The following is a 12854-nucleotide window of genomic DNA, read 5'->3' as shown; positions in this document are numbered from 1 at the left end:
TTGAACTAGGAGGCAGAGGTTGCAGTAAGCTGAGATTGTGCCACTACACCCCAGACTGAGTAACGCAGTGAGACTTTCAAAAAAAAAAAGAAAGAAAGAAAAAAGAAATACCAAGTGAATCTTCTTGTATGAAAATATATTCTGAATTTCGTCCCTTGACTTTTGTTACCTAAATGTAAATCCTGGCTCCTACTAGACTGTACTTCCTGAAATTTTGGTTGAGGAAAATTTTTTTAAAACTAGTGACTAAAGCTCAAAACAATTTTCCAAATATGTAGCCTCTCATCTACAAGTTAGATACGTGATGGTGTTCCATATAGTTGCAGAATTTTATGCATGACACATGTCTCCATCATCTTTGTAGCTGAAAAAGACAAACCTTCAATTCTTACATAATAAATCCACCATCACTGGCTTAAGTCAACCAAAGTTCCCGCAACTTCCAAAGAGAGGTTGAAAGCAGTATTTCTTCTAAAAACATAAAGAATTAAAATAGCATGCGATATTTTACACTGGTTCTGCTTCAAGGTCTGCTTGGCCCTTTTATCTATCTGTAATCATGGCCCTAAGAAACATTTTATAGGAATGAATATGATTGTCCCTCTTGGTGCCAATATCATGTCAGTTCTTATAAAAACCAAATATATTTTAAAGCAAACTGTCACTGCTAGTTAATCAGCTAGTCCAACAGTCATGATCTTTTTCATACCTGTCACCATCTGAGATAGTATAATGATTTTTGAGCATTGCCAGAGGCTTAGCTCTGCAGAAGCACCCTGCCAAAGACGCAGAGCAGCACAGATGAGAGAACACCTCAATAATAAAAACCGAATGTGTTCTGGGCAGAAGCTAAAGAGAGACTGCAGGGTACAACCACAAATCCGCAGAGTCCTAGGATATTTCTTTGTCCTGCAGTATACTTTTAATAGAAATGAGTATGTATTAGGCATGTCATGACATAATGTCAATTGCATGACAAGGACAACAGAATCCCAACTCCACAGAATGCTTCCCCTTTCAAGAGGGCATCATCAGTTTTAACATAGACATAGTGAGAGACAGTGTGATTGGGTGAAAAAGGCATCTACTTTGTTTCCAGGCAGACTAGGGCTAGACTCTTACTGGCTTGTGACCTTCTGCAAGGTATATGACTTCTCTAAAATTTATTTTTCTTTTCTGCAAGAGTGCTAATGATGTCTACCTCTGAGTGATATGAAAATAAATGTTATGTTATTTCCTCTCTCAATAGCAGACACAAGAGAAGGAAAGTAGAAAGAGACAGATTCAGAATCAAGAGTGACTGGGGAGAGAAATGGAATACAGAGAAATCTCTCCAGCATCATCATTCAGACTGGACACTGTCCTTGCCATAAAAAAATAACGATCTTTAAAACATCCTGTCAACTCATATGATTTTGAATGGCAAGCATTCCATGCATAAGTGGAATATTTTCTACTTTTAAAAAACAGAACTGAAAGCTGAGCAGAGTCCAAAGTTTAGTCAAATAAAACTCATGATATGAGTTTTCCAGAACCAAATATGGAGATTTTACCCAATTCTCCAATTTAAAACTGTTTAAAATTCTTGAGTAGTTTATGAGCTCCAGAAATCTGTATTAACTCAAGACTTGAAGAGATTCATCCCTGATAGTCACAAGCAAGTTGCTAAAGTGTGGCCAGAAAAGGACATTTCTTCTTTACTCCTTTCATTCTAGGTCTAGGGAGTTCTGTAGAACCAACCCATGTGTGCCAATTCCTAGGAAAGAATCCTCCTGTTACCTTCCCAATGTTAGTTTACATAAAAGACTCCAAGGAAACTTGCTTCAGCCAAATTTGAATTGTTGGATGGAGGGGAAACTTTACTTTCTCAAAACAAAACAGAGAAGTGACTGAGTCAATTTTTTTTTTTTTTAGACGGAGTTTCGCTCTTGTTACCCAGGCTGGAGTGCAATGGCGCGATCTCGGCTCACCGCAACCTCCACCTCCTGGGTTCAGGCAATTCTCCTGCCTCAGCCTCCTGAGTAGCTGGAATTACAGGCACGCGCCACCATGCCCAGCTAATTTTTTGTATTTTTAGTAGTGACGGGTTTTCACCTTGTTGACCAGGATGGTCTCGATCTCTTGACCTTGTGATCCACCCACCTCGGCCTCCCAAAGTGCTGGGATTACAGGCTTGAGCTACCGCGCCCGGCCTGCCAATTTTTTTTTAATGGAGTCTGGTTCCATCACAGATTGATCACCTCTTTGCCTGAGTTATTCTGCAGCTTGTTACCTCTCCTTTTGGTCAATTTATTAATTATTAAGGTCTCTACCATAGTACAAACACCCCAGATGGGAAAAGAACAAGCAATTAAAACCACATACACACAATCAAATCAGTTACTTGTGATTTTTTTTTTTTTTTTTTTGAGACAAAGTGTTGCTCTTGTCACCCAGGCTGGAGTGCAATCTTGGCTTATTGCAGCCTCCACCTCCTGGGTTCAAGCGATTCTCCTGCCTCAGCCTCCCAAGAAGCTGGGATTACAGGCGCATGCCACCACACCCAGCTAATTTTTGTATTTTTAGTAGAGATAAGGTTTCGCCATGTTGGCTAGGCTGGTCTTGAACTCCTGACCTCATGATCTGCCCCCCTTGGCCTCTAAAAGTCCTGGGATTGCAGGCGTGAGCCACCACATCCAGCCCTGTCTGTGATTTTTGAGACAACTAAGCAACAGAAAAGTAGTGACTAGGTGGGGTGTGGTGGTTCACGCCTGTAATTCCAGCACTTTGGGAGGCCAAGGTGGGTGCATCACTTGAGGTCAGGAGTTCAAGATCAGCCTGGCCAACATGGCGAAACCCCACCTCTACTAAAAATACACAAATTAGCTGGGCGTGGTGGTGAGTGCCTATAGTCAAAGCTACTCAGGAGGCTGAGGCAGGAGAATCGCTTGAACCCAGGAGGTGGAGGCTGCAATGAGCCGAGATTGCACCACACCAGTCCAGCCTGGGTGACAGAGTGAGAATCCATCTCAAAAACAAAAACAAAAAGTAAGTAAAACATGCTTCTTGGATTAGATATGAATTTATTTTTTTACATATTATTTTTCACATTACTAGTTCTCATTACTAGTTTCACATTACTAGTTCTCTGTCAAAGTTGCACCTGGAACATGCTCAGAGCTGAAACTCTAAGAACACTTACAATACTTTAGCAAATCAGTGGCATAATGATCTTGGCAAGGGACTTAGAACCTATTGTGGGGTAGAGATCAATGTACCTAAACCAACACTAAGTTAAGTGTAAAGATAGGGCAGCATTTGGCAAATAGAGACTTCAGAAAATAAAATTACCAATCTATCCAAATAGAAACTGAAAAGATGGGATATCTGCAGCCACAGAAATCATTTACACATTGAGTCGAATCTCCACTTACAATAGAGGCATTAAGCTTTCTATTACTGCAAATTCTACAGACCATAATCCAGGAAGGTATATTTTTAACTTGCTATTTCTTTTTTTTTTAAATAATATTTCCCCTCTGTCCTCAAAAGTGAAGAAAGTCCTGATGATTACATTCATCATTAAAGAAAAATGCTCTTTGAGTCAGCTCAGAAATTAAATGGTTTAGGCTACCTTTCACATTCATACTCAGAAGTTGCTTTAGAAAGAAACACTATAATAGCAACTCTTGTCACAAAGCTGTTCACATGTTTTTCCCCTACCTCTAAGCCCTGGCCATTACAATACACACTGTAAAAACATCAGGCAACATGCACTGCCATTTTTATGCCCTTGACAACACTCTGATGATGCTGTCATGCAATGAACTGAATTGCCACATGGGGAAATTGACAGATACTGAAGAGTCTCCATTATTCTAGCAAGTTAAGACTCTCTCAGTTGTGGGCAGATAATTGTGCAGAGGGAAATGATCACAGTGGACATGATTCATGGTGGCTAGAGTGTGCTATACCACCATAGGAATACAGGTGCTGTACCCAGGCAGAACTTTCAAGAATGCCAATGGTTTTGTTGGGCAAGGAGTGTGCAGGCTGAAGAGCAGACTGCAGTTTTCATATCTCAGGAAACAACCACATGGTCTCTAAAAGCTGAATGTTACATCATGCCATGTTGGTATAACCCCAACTTGACCACATGAGTCCTTCAAGGGAGAAAAGTGATCACTTAAGTTTCTTTAAAAATATTACCCTAAGATGGCTAGGTGCAGTGGCTCACACCTATAATCCCAGCACTTTGAGAATCTGAGGCGGGTAGATCACCTGAGGTCAGGAGTTCAAGACCAGTCTAGCCAACATGGTGAAACCTCATCTCTACTAAAATTACAAAAATTAGCTAAGCGTGGGTGGCACATGCCTGTAGTCCCAGCTACTTAGGAGGCTGAAGCAAGAGAATCGCTTGAATCTCGGAGGCAGAGGTTGCAGTGAGCCAAGATCACGCCTTTGCACTCCACCCTGGGTAACAGAGTGGAACCCCGTCTCAAAAAAAAAAAAAATTACCCTAAGCAAATACTGTGTCTGCAGACTAAGCTGACCCTGTTTCCAAAGTCAGACATCCACAGGCTTTGGGAATATCATGAGTGGCATGCCACAAATCAGTTATCTGTTCACTCTTTGCCTATCAAAAGAGAATACAAATTATAGAACTTTTTATCACCAACGATAATTCCACAGATAAGTGCATGGTCATGAAATAGTTGAAATTGATCTTTCTCTGAAAGATAGCACAAATAATAGAAAAAGCCTGGCACTTGGAGTCAGTAGACAGGAGGTATAACGGAGCTCTGACAGTTACTTTTCCCATGGCCATAGACAAGTCATTCATTTTCTCTCGCCCTCTGTTTCCTCTTTGAAAACAATGGTGATGGTATCCTCCCTCTTTCATGGGATTGCAGCAAAGTGCAAGCAAGTGCTTTATGCCAACATATATCAATGCAGGGGTTTGTCTTCTCAATACCAAAAATGCGCTCAAAGATTGAAGCACAGTGTCTCTACACACCACAGACTCTGAAGCTATAATAATCACTTGAAACAGCAAAAACCCCAAAGACCTCAAATGTCACAGAGCAGTAGGGACATGACACTGAAGCTCTTAACTCCAAGGGCTATAAGTGACCCACCAATACCAAGGGAAAGGAGGAGCCAAGAAACGTAACTTTTTGGAAGCAGATGTCTTTGAAACAAACAACTGGGCAAACATGAAGAAACAAAATAGGTATTGTATACCAGAATTTGTTTCCTTATTGTAAAAGACACCCCCACCCCCAGCCCCTGCCCAGAACCAATCAAGCATTTTATTTTCTTTCAAACCAGCTCCGGAGTACGACTTGTGGACTCTGTCATGATTCTGTGTCCACTTCACGTGTCCCCATATAACACCCTCTGTACAATGCCAACTTCTACGGAAATGAGCGATTCCTAGCAAGAACTAGAGGCAATTCCCAGTGGTTGTGGTCTAGCATACCACTTCACTTAGATTACTATTGATTTGGGCTTAGCATTAGAAGTAGCAGGCAGGTGGGATTAAAGATTAAAAATTCTTTTTTCATGCTAGAAATAGCTTGATCTTCAAAATGTGTAATCTTGTCAGCACGACCTTGCAGAAACATTGATAACTTTCTCAGAGGTATCTACACGTGGCGTAAGTGCTTGATTTTCCTCCTGATTATCAAAGGTCCCCTGCTGATTATGTACTACCTGGTGCTCTTTCTCCTTATCTCCAGCCCAAATTTTGAAACTTAACCTGAAGTGGAGGAACGTGGACAGCTAAATGACATTCTTAAAAGGATTCAGGAGGCAGGTTTCTGTAAGGGTTCTGTGTGTCTGATGACCCAGAAAATCCACAGGTTCACGGCCCACTGATGAGACGGTCAGTGTTTTAGACATGCAAGTGGTGTGCAGAGAAGTGTGACTAAGGGCGAATGGCAGGTGTGGGCAGCAGAGAAAAGCACACCTCTCCTCCTTCTCCATTGCCAGCTCGTCCCCTGCCCTGTGACCCACTCCCTACAGCCACAGCTCAACTAAAGGAGCACAGTGGCAGAGTGCATGGTTTCTATTCATCAACAAGCTACTCAGACAACCAGCCTTCCAGGCTGAGCCACAGGAAACGGGTCTGATAATAGCTTTATCAACACTAAGCCAGCTATTTGGGGTGGGGCATGGGTGGAGTGGCTGTCCTCCAAAGGAAAGGAGTGACAGGAAAAATGGAGGGAAAGGCCAGAAGGGGAGTGGGAGCCATGTGCTGGAGGTTAATAACAAAGTTCCAGTTGCTGTTCTTACCAACATGAGGACCATCACTGAACTATTTTCAAAGAGAAGAACATGCCACCAGCCAGTGATCCTATAGAGTCTGGGCTTGGATTGTCACAGGGGGAAACCCAGCCCTTCCTGCAATGGAGAGCTCAAAAAGGCCATAATACACATTGTGTGTGTAATCATATTGTGCTGGAAATACTCTCATTTGCATGTTGTGAGTTTTTGGATTTAAATGGGTGGGATTCCACTTTTATTTTTTAGTGTGTACAGGTTCTAAAGTCAGATCTAGGTGTCCCTCCTGTCTGTGTCACGTATGGTCAAGTGACTAAAGGGTTTCTGAACCTCTGGAATAACATATAATACAGAGTTATTGTGAGGATACTGAAAATAAACACCCTGGCTTAGCACATCATTTGGCATAGTAAGTGCACAATAAATGTAAGGGACTGTTATTAGCATGAAAATTATGATGGTAATAATAGCAAAAGCCTTGAGCTCTCTCTTTTGGCTCTGCACTGTGACTCTGATAAATTTGCTACAGTTTCCTCATCTTTGAAATGACAGTTAAATTGCACCTTCTATCATTCCTATCCAGGTCAAAAAGTTTTTGACTCAGTGGATGTACCATCTGCAAGTAAAATAATTACTTTTTATTATTTTGCTATTACTATTTTGAAAAGTCAGCGTATCATGGATTTTTGAAATAGTCTATTGGCTTTCAAAAAATACAGGAGTTGGATAATTCAAAGAATCACTGACTCCCATTTAGACATTCCCTTCTGTTATGGGAGGCTCGATGATTCCAGAGACACAATTTCATCAGAGAATTCTTTTCCACTACCAACCTATGGAAAAACTGAAACTATACCAGAAACCAACTCCCTAAAGAATGACCCAGGAGGACCGCCAGCTTCCAGCAGTCAGACAGGGAAGTCACAGACCACATGGCCAAGGCCTGACCCAAGAACCTCGCACAAATGCCATAACGAGGAACAGAGAAATGGGACTATTTTTCCTCATTGGTCACTCCAGGTTTTGTGGATTTCTCTACATTTCAAGGAAAAGACGGTGGAGAACTTCTCAATGTCAAACTAGCCATTTGTTTAAACAGGGCATCGGAAGCTGCTTCCATCAGATGACATTGGTTGCTGCAGTACTCAAGACCCACTGTGTTGAGGGAAACTTGACCGCAGAAGTGGTGTGCCCCGGGTCATTTTTAATCCATTCTCCACAAACAACAGGGGGTGGTGAAGGTGGAGAGAGAACGGTGTTCCCTTACGGTAGGAGGTAGAGGGTGAAAGAAAATTGTATAACTTGAGCCTGTAGGGGAATCCATTTGTCACACAAGGAAGTAAGTGTGAGCGCACTCCAGGGTTGTCCCAGGCTTATCAGAAGCAAAACAATGATTTGGTAAGACTGCAAATAAAAACAGTCTCTCTCTGCTCACCCTCCTTGAGGTCCATGCAATTTCCAGAAACAGGAACCTGTTTGGTATCTCCCTGCAGCCTCTGATTCAAAGACCTGTCACTTTCAGAGGTTTACGTCATCAGTTTAGAGCTCTGCCCTCTCTCTTTTCCCCTTTTGCCTATCCTCTGAAGCATTCTGTCTGGTGACTACCAAGGAAGGACAAAAGTCACTGAACAACCATGGTGTTGGTTTGCTGCTCTCCCAAGAGCAAGCACCATTACTGCTGAATGAGCCTGAGGAAGAGCGGGTCTTCCCAGAGTTAATCATCAGCTGCAGGCAATGCTTTCCCCAGCCAGGTCAGAAACAAGGAAGAAACAGCCCGAGCATCATGAAAACACTAAAACAAGGAAGATCAGGAGCAGCTGAACATTTTAGTTTTCAAGTAATGAAGGTGAATTAGATTGTGTGGGGTGGGGGTGGAGGTGTGGGTGGGGGGTGGGGGTGGGGAGGGCCACGGGAAAGTAGCTATAAAATACAGCTTTCAATTACTTGGAAAGCAGGCAAGAAATTTAAATATAATTCCTAATGTGAATATAAATATTATTTTGTCAATTTTCTATATTGCAGATAGTTCTACATAGTTAAATGAGATATTCTCAAAAACTGAATAGGAAAAGTCAGGTCAACCATACAATAAATTGACAAGTCATTTTAAACAACTATGTTTTCAGGTTTCCGTGGTAGAAACAGATTAAAATCAAATCTAGTCATCAACTCACTTCAATGAAGTCACTACTTCATAACCTGAATCTTGGCTCTGAATCTAAACACCATGGACCAGAAAAATCTTTAACACTGGGAAACAAACTTGCTGTTTCCTAGACAGGAATGAACCCATATGCCCCGTTCATCCTCAAAGTTATGACACCATTGCCGAAAATAACAGGTTCTAAAAAAGGGCTGTAAAAACACCAATGGCTGCTAACAGGTACAAATAAAATATCTCCTTCTATCATGCCAGAGGGAAACCAAAATCAAAATCAAAAGTTGTTGGTGGCTTGCCACACACACACACACACACACACACACACACACGGAGAGAGAATGAAAGAGAGAGAGAGAGAGGAAAGTTCTCCAGTTACTTACTGGGGTGGTTTTGTCGCGGTATTTTTCACATCAGCACTCTGCCTGTCCAGCTGCCAAGTGCCGGAGCACGCCGAGAGCAGCTGTTTCCTTCAGGCTGGGGCTCGGAGTCTTAACCAGTCACATGCACCTCCTGATAAATACCGCCTGCCACCGTGCCAGGAGGTCAGAAACTGAAGATCATTCTTCTCCTCACTCACAAGCCGCCTCATAACCCCTGAGTTGGCTCAGCCATCTCATGAGCCTGCAGAGCAGGACATTCCACAATTTGTGTTCCTTCAGTGACAAAAGCCAAACAGCTGATAAGTCACACTGGAGGGAGGGCAGGTCACTACAAGTGGAAAGTTAAACGTGTGTGTGTGCAGGGGAGCTGGGGAGACCGGCGGGCTCCACGCTCTCTCCTCTCACTCAGGTTTTCACTGGGGCTCTCGAACAGCAAGAGGAAGGATCTGGAACTCGGACCGCAGGTGGAAGTTGTTCTGTGTTCCAGGTGACCCCGGAGCACAACTGCTTGGTTTCGTTTTCTCGGAATCCCAGGCTCCAGTTTGTTAGATGAGCTGCAAGCCTGACTAAGTGGCTGGGACTGGGGCAGGCAGACTCTCACCATCTGAGAATGCTTAGGTTAGATTTCCAAGTCCGGGGCTCCTGAGCCAGGGGACGCTGAGGGGCAAATATGGGAGGGGTTAATGAAGACTATCGAAGGCAGCTTTATCTAAAGAGTTCGTGGAAGTGATTTCAGCTAGTTTAAGACCGCACTTCCGCATGGCTATCTGTTGGATTGCGTCAAGCAGCTGAGATTATCAGCGAGTGTGAGTGCAAAGAGAAATTATCACCAAGTTTACAACGCACTTTACAGACGCGCGCTGCTGCCCCCTTTGGTGTGCTGGGAACTTGGACCAGGCGGCCGTTTTCTGTCCTGCTCACAAACGTGGCAAACCATCCCTGACGTTTGGTTGGATTCAGATGTCTCCCCCGAGCTGGTGTTCGCACCCTTCCTTTTCATCCTCCCTTCCCAGGAAAGCCCTTGGAGTATCTGACTTTGCATAGTGTCCGACCTTAGGTATCTGACTTCTTGGTATAGTAAGGGTGACGCTTCCCCAAATCAGTGTCTGAGCCAACCCTTCAGGTAGAGATATGACACAGAGGCAGCCTATTTGGTAAAGTGAACACCTAAAAAAGATGGTTAAAGTCCCCCAGGGGATTTCTGAACCATGAGCCTGTTGAACTATCGACCCTGATTTTTAATATGCAATAGCTTACTCAACATAAGCGCAAGTGTGAGTAATCTTTTATATTTAGGCTTTGTCTCATAATTACAGTGTTAATCAAACCAGAAGTTTCCCCCCTTACAGAAGATACAGTGTTTTCTAGAATAACAGAAAAAGACAAAAAACCCTCAGCCTCACCATACTATCAGGGGAGTAATTTGTTGTCAACTTGTGAGAGCCCAAAGAGCAGGAAAAAGCTTACAAAAGGAAAATTTTGTAAGCACCAAAACATATCCCTTTCTCAGCATTTGAAGTTAGTAACAGAAGTAAACTTCAGATATAAAAATGCAATGCACTACAATACGCGTTACCTTCACAAGCATTTTTGCTTATGTGTTGATGTGACAATCTTCAATCAGAAACAGAAAAAGAGGCCTATTGAGGATTTGAAACATTATTTTGATTTGCTTACCCCCTTGTATTTACAGTAATGTGAACTTTTGTGATCTGATGGCATCCATCAGTCACTTTATTTACAATTGACTGGGTTAATGATTCTAATGATCCATTGCATGACACATTAAGAGAGACTTAGAGAAGCTCTTCAATGCCCAACAGAGACAGCAGCCTCAGGAAAGGTAAGTTGCATTAGTCCATCCTCACATTGCTATGAATACTTGAGACTGGGTAATTTATATAAAGAAAAGAGGTTTAATTGGCTCACGGTTCTGCAGGCTGTACAGGAAGCATGATACTGGCATCTCCTTGGCTTCTGGGGAGGCCTCATGAAATTTACAATCATGGTGGAAGGAAAAAGGGGAGATGTGTCACATGGCTGGAGCAAGAGCAAGACAGAGAGGGGCTCTCTGAAATGACCAATACTTGCCAGAATTCACTATTGGCTTGGTGGGGGGAGAGTGTGTCTTAAGCCTATAATCCCAGTACTTTGGGAGGCCAAGACCGGTGGATCACCTGAAGTCAGGAGTTCAAGACCAGCCTGGCCAACACGGTGAAGCCCTGTCTCTACTAAAAATACAAAAATTAGCCAAGCATGGTGGCATGTAATCCCAGCTACTCAGGAGGCTGAGAATCACTTGAACCTGGGAGGCAGAGGTTGCAGTGAGCTGCAATGGTACCACTGCACTCCAGCCTGAGCAACAGAATGAGACTCTGTCTCAAAACAAACAAATAAAAAACAAAAAAACTCACTCACTGTCATGAGAACAGCACCAAGAGGATGGTACCAAACCATTAATGAGAAATCTGACCCCATGATCCAATCACCTCCCACCGGACCCTACCTCCAACATTGGGGATTACATCTCAACATGAGATTTGGGTGGGGACAACATCCAAACTATGTCATAAGCATAGAGCAGGACTCCCCAACCCCCATGCCATAGACAGGTACCTGTCTCTGGTCTGTGAAGGGGCCAGGCCACACAGTACGAGGTGAGCAGCAAGCAAGTGAGCACGACCACCTGAGCCCTGCCTCCTATCAGAACAGCTGTGGCATTAGAGTCCCATAGGAACATGAGCCCTGTTGTGAACTGTGCATGTGAGGGATCTAGACTGCATGCTCCTTGTGAGAGTCTAATGCCTGATGATCTGAGGTGGAACAGTTTCATCCTGAAACCATCCCCATCTCCCAGTCTGTGGAAAAATTGTCTCCTATCCCTGGTGCCAAATAGGTTGGGGACCACTGGTGTAAAGATTCTTTTCTAGTTCTTTTTTTGTTTTGTTTTTTTGTGGTTTTTTTTTTTTTGAGATGGAATGTCTCACTCTGTCGCCCCAGACTGGAGTGCAGTGGTGTGATCTTGGCTCACTGCAACCTCTACCTCCTGGGTTCAAGTGATTCTTCTGCCTCAGCCTCTTGAGTAGCTGGAATTACAGGCACATGACACCATGTGCAGCTAATTTTTTTTTTTTTTAGTAGAGATAGGGTTTCACTATGTTTAGCCAGGGTGGTCTTGATCTCCTGACCTTGTGATCCATCTGCCTTGGCCTCACAAAATGCTGGGATTATAGGCATGAGCCACCATGCCCAGCTCTTTTCTAGTTCTATAGCCAGGAGAGTAAGGGATGGATCCTAAACCCTTCCTATGAAGCAAACTGTTAATACAGAGGCCAAGACCCAGGACCCTTTCAGTCAGAGTCCAGGAGTTTGACTAAAGGTTCTACAATGACACAGGCTTGCAAAGAAATGGGGAGATCCCATCTTTCTGTCCATACTCCCCACCAGCTCCAAGCATTGCCTTTGACTCAAGAAGAGGTTCCCTCTTCCTGTCAAGAGGCCACTTCCCGCCTGGGCTTTGTGTCTCACCCTGCGCCTCCCACCCATTTAGGACTCTCAGCAATAACCCTGCCTTTTCTCCCTCTCAGCTCACACTCCTCATTAGCTAAACACTCTAATGTTCTCACACTGTCTTTGTATCTTAACAACGATCTTTTCGATCTTTTGCTCTTTTAATTACTGCCCTAACTCCTGCATTTCCTCCACAACTAAGCTCCTGAAAAAATACATTATCTCCAGTATCTCACATCCCATTTGGTCTCAACCTGCTTGTGGCTTGGCTTTTTGTCCCCCACTTCACTGAAACTGCTCTTCCCAAGTCCCCAAAGACCAAGGGCAACTGACACGTTCTTGCTTTTATCCTACTTGACCTTTTGGCTCTATTTTACCCAACTGACCAAGCACCACTTGCAAAGCTCTCCCATGGTTTCTATACAATTTTACTATATCTCCTTTATCCTCTGGTCTGGACTTCTCTTCTGCTATCTGCCCCTTAAGGGTAAAAATCTTCTCTTCTCATCTTGCACTCTTAACATCCCTCATATGTTCTG

At 43.3% G+C, this 12854-nt stretch overlaps 1 protein-coding gene across 4 annotated transcripts in view; it reads right to left on the bottom strand.

The window, feature by feature from the left end:
- The window catches only part of RASGRP3 (RAS guanyl releasing protein 3), a 133332-nt gene that overhangs the window by 78772 nt on the left and 41706 nt on the right, over positions 1–12854 (bottom strand). For 2 of the 4 annotated variants that reach the window (XM_039462917.2, XM_074395792.1), the window contains exon 1: positions 8806–9543. The exons of 1 other annotated variant lie outside the window; for it this stretch is intronic. The gene's annotated coding sequence lies outside the window, so the exon portion shown is untranslated. Of the gene's footprint in view, positions 1–8805; positions 9545–12854 lie in introns of those variants that run through there. One more of the 4 variants, XM_074395795.1, reaches the window with a different exon arrangement.

This window comes from Saimiri boliviensis, chromosome 1 (genome assembly GCF_048565385.1).
Source record: "Saimiri boliviensis isolate mSaiBol1 chromosome 1, mSaiBol1.pri, whole genome shotgun sequence".
In the NCBI taxonomy this organism is placed as follows: Eukaryota; Metazoa; Chordata; class Mammalia; order Primates; family Cebidae; genus Saimiri; species Saimiri boliviensis.
Note: the sequence above shows the minus strand (reverse complement) of the source record. Positions and strands in the feature narration are given on the sequence as shown.